The sequence below is a fragment of the Phoenix dactylifera genome, chromosome 4, assembly GCF_009389715.1.
Source record: "Phoenix dactylifera cultivar Barhee BC4 chromosome 4, palm_55x_up_171113_PBpolish2nd_filt_p, whole genome shotgun sequence".
NCBI classification, from domain to species: domain Eukaryota; kingdom Viridiplantae; phylum Streptophyta; class Magnoliopsida; order Arecales; family Arecaceae; genus Phoenix; species Phoenix dactylifera.
The window spans coordinates 7,432,004-7,438,003 of NC_052395.1; positions in this window are offsets into that span (position 1 = coordinate 7,432,004).

Sequence of the window (6,000 nt, forward strand, 5' to 3'; positions counted from 1 at the left end):
AAAGTGCGGGATCTCACCTCGACTCTGAGCTCTTTCCACATCCAACACATTGCTAGGTCGGAGAACCTCAGAGCAGATCAACTGTCAAAGTTGGCGTCCTCTCGCATGAGCAAGCTTCCCAAAGCAGCAGCACTGGAGTATCTTCAGATGCCCAGCACGAAGAAACCCGAGCCGGCCCTTTGCATCGAGGTTGAGCCAAGCTGGATGGACGAGCTCGTCAGCTACCTGCAGGATGATGTCCTCCCCAGTGATGAGCGCGAAGCTCGCCGAGTCAAGCGCTTAGCCTCTCGGTACATAATGTATGAGGGCAAACTTTATCGGAGGTCTTTTACCTCCCCCCTCCTCAGATGCCTCCGCCCGTCGGAGGCGGATTATGCGATGCGTGAAGTCCATGAAGAAATTTGTGGAAATCATTTGGGAGGCCGAGCATTGGCGCATAAGATTCTACGCCAGGGATATTATTGGCCGACACTCCAGAAGGATACGCTAGACTTCATCCGGAGATGCGACTGATGCCAGAGGAACGCCAATATTCAACGCCGACCCTCGGCCCCGTTGACCTCGATCAGTTCTCCTTGACCATTCGCCCAATGGGGAATTGATATCCTAGGACCATTCTCTCTGGCCACCGGGCAAAGAAAATTTTTGGTCATCTCTATTGACTATTTTACTAAATGGGTTGAGGCCGAGCCAGTAGCCCGGATCATCAAGCAGAAGATGCGTGATTTCATTTGAAAGTTGATAATCTGCAGATTCGGACTTTCCCGCATCCTCATATCAGACAACGGCCGCCAGTTCGATAACGCTCGCTTTAGGGAGTTCTGCTCCGAGCTTGGCAACGACCACCGCTTCACCTCGGTCGCGCATCCTCAGACAAATAGAGAAACCGAGGTAACGAATCGTACTATTTTGCAGGGGCTCAAAGCCAGGCTCGACCAGTCCAAGAGACAGTGGGTCAAAGACCTATACAACATCCTGTGGGCTCATCGGACCATGTTCCATGTACCCACCGATGAAAAACCTTCATTTTGACGTATGGAACGGAAGCCGTCATCCCGTTGGAGATCGGGCTCCCTTCTCCGAGGGTAGAGCATTATGACGCCAATTCCAGCTCTTCGCAGCTCAGAAATAATCTGGACCTATTCGAGGAGACAAGGGAAGCCGCCCGAGTCCGCATGGCGAGATACCAGCAAAAGACGGCGCAATACTACAACGCCAGAGTCAAAGTCAAATCCTTCAAAGTGGGAGACCTCGTCCTCAGAAGAGCTGAAGCTTCTCAGCCGACCGAGCAAGAAAAGTTGGCTCCGAATTGGGAAGGACCTCATCGGGTCGCGCGCGCCCAGCGACCCGGGGCGTACAAGCTGGAGTCTCTCGAGGGGACCCCTATTCCAAGAAGCTGGAGTTCTGAAAATCTCCGGGTGTATTACCAGTAGGACCCCAAGGGGTTCTCTCTGATTGGAACATAAGTCTCACCTTTTTGCAATAGCTTATCTGTAATTGTTTAATTGTGCTGCATTTCTCCTGATGTCTAAATGTTTCGTGATTCCCAGACGATCCGGCCCAGCTCGTATACACGATCCCGCTCGGATACTACAATTAGAACCGGGCGAAGCCGGGCGCCCTAGCAAAAGGTTTGAGGTGCCAATGTCGAGCTCGGTCTCGATCTTCCTCAAATACCTCTGCTAAGGCCGAGATGCCCCCAGGTCGACAGTGCGTTCCCAGACCCCTCGACCTCGAAAAACGTCGCAGGTCGATAGTGCATTCCCAGACCCCTCGACCTCAGAAAGCGTCGCAGGTTGACAGTGCGTTCCCAGACCTCTCGACCTGACGATCTTCCGACAAAGTTCGGGATGCTCCGAGTGTCGACAATGTGTGCCCAGACCCCTCGACACTTCGGAACGATGGGGTAGTACTTTCGCGGCCCCCTGTAGCGCCTCTCCTACAAAATTCGGAATGCTCTGAGTGTTGACAGTGCATGCCCAGACCCCTCGACACTTCGAGATGATGGGGTAGTACCTTCGCGGCTCCCCGTAGCGCCTCCCCGGCAAAGTTCGGGATGCTCCGAGTGTCGACAGTGCGTGCCCAGACCCCTCGACACTTCGAAAAGATGGGGTAGTACCTTCGCGGCCCCCCATGGCACTCAACATCAATAACGGGGTAGTACCTTCGCGGCCCCCCGTAGCGCCTCCTCGACTAAGGTCGAGATGCCCCGATGAGTCGACAGTGAGCTCGAGCTCCCTCGATCTCGGGATGACGGGGTAGTACCTTCGCGGTCCTCCGAAAACAAACGTTCGTGGTTGGCAACAAATGTTCATGATTGACAACAAAGTGCCCCCAAAATATTCGTGGATGACCACAAAGCAATGCCCACAAGGATCTCCAATGGCAACTTTCTCCTAATCTGCCGACATCCCCAGAAAATGGACCCCGAGCAAAAGAGCGTCCTCAAAAGCTAGCCGAGGAGCAAAGCTGCCGATCTCGGCGTGAGACGCTCGACTCCAACAGTACAAAAGGTACATTTTAATCAGTACTTACGTTGTTTCATTCGTTTCTGCACCGGTTGAATGCTTAGATAGCGCTTTGCCGGATCAATCACGGGCCGACCTCATCGACCCCGCGCGCACCACTCGTCAGTGAACCCTAGTTTGATTGATACCGGTAGCTCGGTGAAATTTCATCCCGAGTTTGGAGACTTGTATCGGGCCTGTACCTAGACTTGTTTAGGTTGGGGGGAGGGTCCGACAATTCGCTTCGGCAACTAGAGCTCCGAGCTCACGGAGTTTATGAAATTTGAGTCAGGTTAGCGACCTCAGGTTCTAGGGCTCGGCAGGATTCAGTGCCAAGCTCGAAGGCTTGACGAGATCGCTGGTCGAGGGTCCGAGCAGCGGGAACTTTGAACCCGAATTTAGGGACTTGGCAAATATGCCAGACCTAAGTCTGACTACGTAACGAACGTGGTTGAAACTGCAGAGCCCAAGTCCATGGACTTGAGTGGACTCGAAGAACCCCAGATCTACTGAGAGGCGCGACCTAAATCAATTTACACGAATTTAGAAAAAGAATTTCATTTAGAAGAAAAGCCCGAAGGCTGAGTACAAAATCGAGGCTCGGCCGTATAACAGACGAAGGCCATCCTCCTTTACAAAAATAACAAAACAAAAAAGGGAACCCTAGGGGGCGAGCGTGGCACCAGCAGCTGGGATCCCTTCGGCCCCACTGTCCTCAGTAGCTTCGGGGGCAGCTTTAGGAACTCCCACCGGACCTTCCTCGGCAGCGACTGATTCCTCCATGGCAGTCTCGGCCCGGCCGTCCTCAGCAACCTTGGGAGCAGCCTCGGGTGCTCCCGTCGGACCTTCCTCAGCAGCGGCCTCAACCTCTTGAGCGATTTCTTCAACCGCCCGGGTCCCCGCCTCAACCGAGTCATCTGCCTCGAACTCCTCGACCCCCGCTCCCGGTTGAAGCAGGTCGAGGTTGAAGTCGGGGCAGAGCCGCTTCAGTTGATTGCGGAAGTCGTTGAAGCCCTGGATGAGCCCGTTCATGGCTTCTTCTTCGAGTAGGTCGTGGAACTCTTCCGATTCACAGAAGAGTTGAACGGCGCTCTGGGCCTGCTCCTGGGCCTCCTTCTCCCGAGCTCCGAGTTGAGCTTCGAGTTGCTCGGCCTTCAGCTCCGCATTTTTTATTTTCTGCTCGCGCACGACGAGCAAGGACCGCGCCTCGGCCAAGCGAGCCTCGGCGGCCCGCAACTCTGATCTCGTCAGAGCATGAGCGGCCTTCTCTTCTTCGAGCACCGCGGTCAGAATTCAGACTTCGTCCTCGGTGGCCCCCACTCCAAAAAAAAACTCCTTCTTGTGGAGCTCGAGCTCCGCCAGCTTTTTCTTGGCCTCCTCTTGTGCCCGTAAACACCGACGAGCTCGTTCTTTGTAGTCCGCACCGATCGAGATCAGTGTCTCGATCTCGTGGAGATGCTGTAAGCAAGATAGAGAAATTATGCCGAGGATAGAATTAGGGCATAAAAGCTAAAAGCGTAAAGAATAAATAATAGTAAATAATGAAGACTTAACCGAATAGCAGAGAGGCGAGTTGACTCCAAAAAATTGTTCAGGCTCATGGCCTGAATTTTTGCCCTATCGTCTGGAAGAAGTGCGACGCGGAAGATCTGCCGCGCCGTCTCAACATTCTCGAGGGCTGAGTCGCCCTCGAACACTGCCCATTCTGGAATGTAGGGCCGCCTTTCTTGTTGGCCCTCGTCCTCCGGTGGCTCGGGGAGGCTGGGCCTTGTCGCCTTCGGCGAAGGCGGCCTCGCGACTCCTCGGCTGCTGCCCGGCTCGGATGCCGGGCCCTCAGGTCGGACGGGCGGCCGACCAAGGACCTGCGAGATTGGCACCGGGCATCCGAGCGCCATAGTGGCTCCTGCTGAGCTCCCGGGCTCGGAGCTCGAGCCCCCCCTCCGAGCAGCTTCGGAGGGCTCAACTCGGGGAGCGCTCCTCTCGGCGGCCCCATCGGCCGAGACCTTGGCCTTCTTCTTTGGCTCGGGCAGGACTCCTCCGAGCTCGGCCGCCCTCTTTCGGAACCGAGCGTACAAAGCTCCGCTCTTGGTCACCATCTTCGCAATGTCTGCAAGGACGAGCAAAATAAGTTACTATTTTTTAAGGAAAAAGAAAGAAAATTTTTTAAGTTACTATTACCCTTACCCTTAGGGCGCGCCGAGCTCAGACCGACATTGACTAGAGCGTCCTCGCTCACGAGGCCGCTCAGAAGAATACCATCCACGAGGCCGCGAACGGCGTTAAGGATCCCTTGCTCGCGCGTGGAAAGCCTAGGGAGTTTGTTGGCGGTCTTGAGCCGGCTTTGCCTCCACCAAGGGTGGAACCCCCATGACCGCTCGGAACCCAAAAAGAAATTTTTTTTCTTCCAGTCGTGAATGGACGTCGGAGCGCCCTGGAAGAGTGGCCGACCCCCTCCCCCCAAAGGGCGATATAGAGCCACTCTCCATCTCCCGGGTTGAATTTCAACATGAAGAGCCGCTGGAAGACATTCACGGAAGACGGGATCCCGTATGCAATGCACAAGGACAGGAATCCGATAATCGTCCTCCATGCATTCGGAGCAAGTTGCGCCGGGACGAGTTGGTACTCCTCGAGCAACTCATTCACGAACCCATGGAGGAAAAATCGTAGCCCGGCCCAGAGTGCCTCCAAATACACTCCGATCCGACCCATAGGAGGGTTCGTTACCCGATCCCCCAACTCAGCAGGTTCCAAACGGAACCCTCGCCGAGAAAAAAACCATTCCTCGGCCATCTCAACCTCCACCTCACTCATTGTGGACCCGATTTCATCCGGACCGAGACCCATTAGAAAAAGAAAAGAAAGAGAGAAGGGGAGAAAGAAGGGGTTCCGAGCAAACGAAGAGAAGGATACCTTTGGGAGTTTGTCGGAGGTAACGGAGGATCGACCGCTTCGGACTAGGAAGAAGATAGAGAAAGACGATGGGAAAGAAGTCAGAGACGGCCAAGTATGGATTCATATATAAATCCCTCTGACGGCCCAGATCTGCGAGGCGGAGCACTGCTCTCCGTCCAGATCATGACACATGTCGACCTCGAAAATTAAAGTGCTGCATTCAATTCGAGCTGACGCTTCGAGTATGGAAGCGCCTCGTCGGGTCGTGTGGCCCCATCATGAGCCCACGACGCGAGGATGCTTCGAAAAATGAAAAGGTATTCCCTGTTGAAACGTTTCCGAAAAAGGAGACGCCGCCCATTAAAAGCGCCTTGAAGCGCGCGATAATTCAAAATTTTCTAGTTAACGTTAATACGATCGAAGTTACTTCCTGCGCTCGAGCCTGCGAGCAGTTCGAGCTCGGAAGTCGGGGGGGGGAGTGTTAGGGGAAAAATATAAGTCGTCACGACTGCGAGACCCTCCAACCTGGAGGCACTGAGCAGACCCTCCGACCTGTCGGTGTCGAGCAGACCCCCTAACTCGGAAGCGCCCGAGCAGC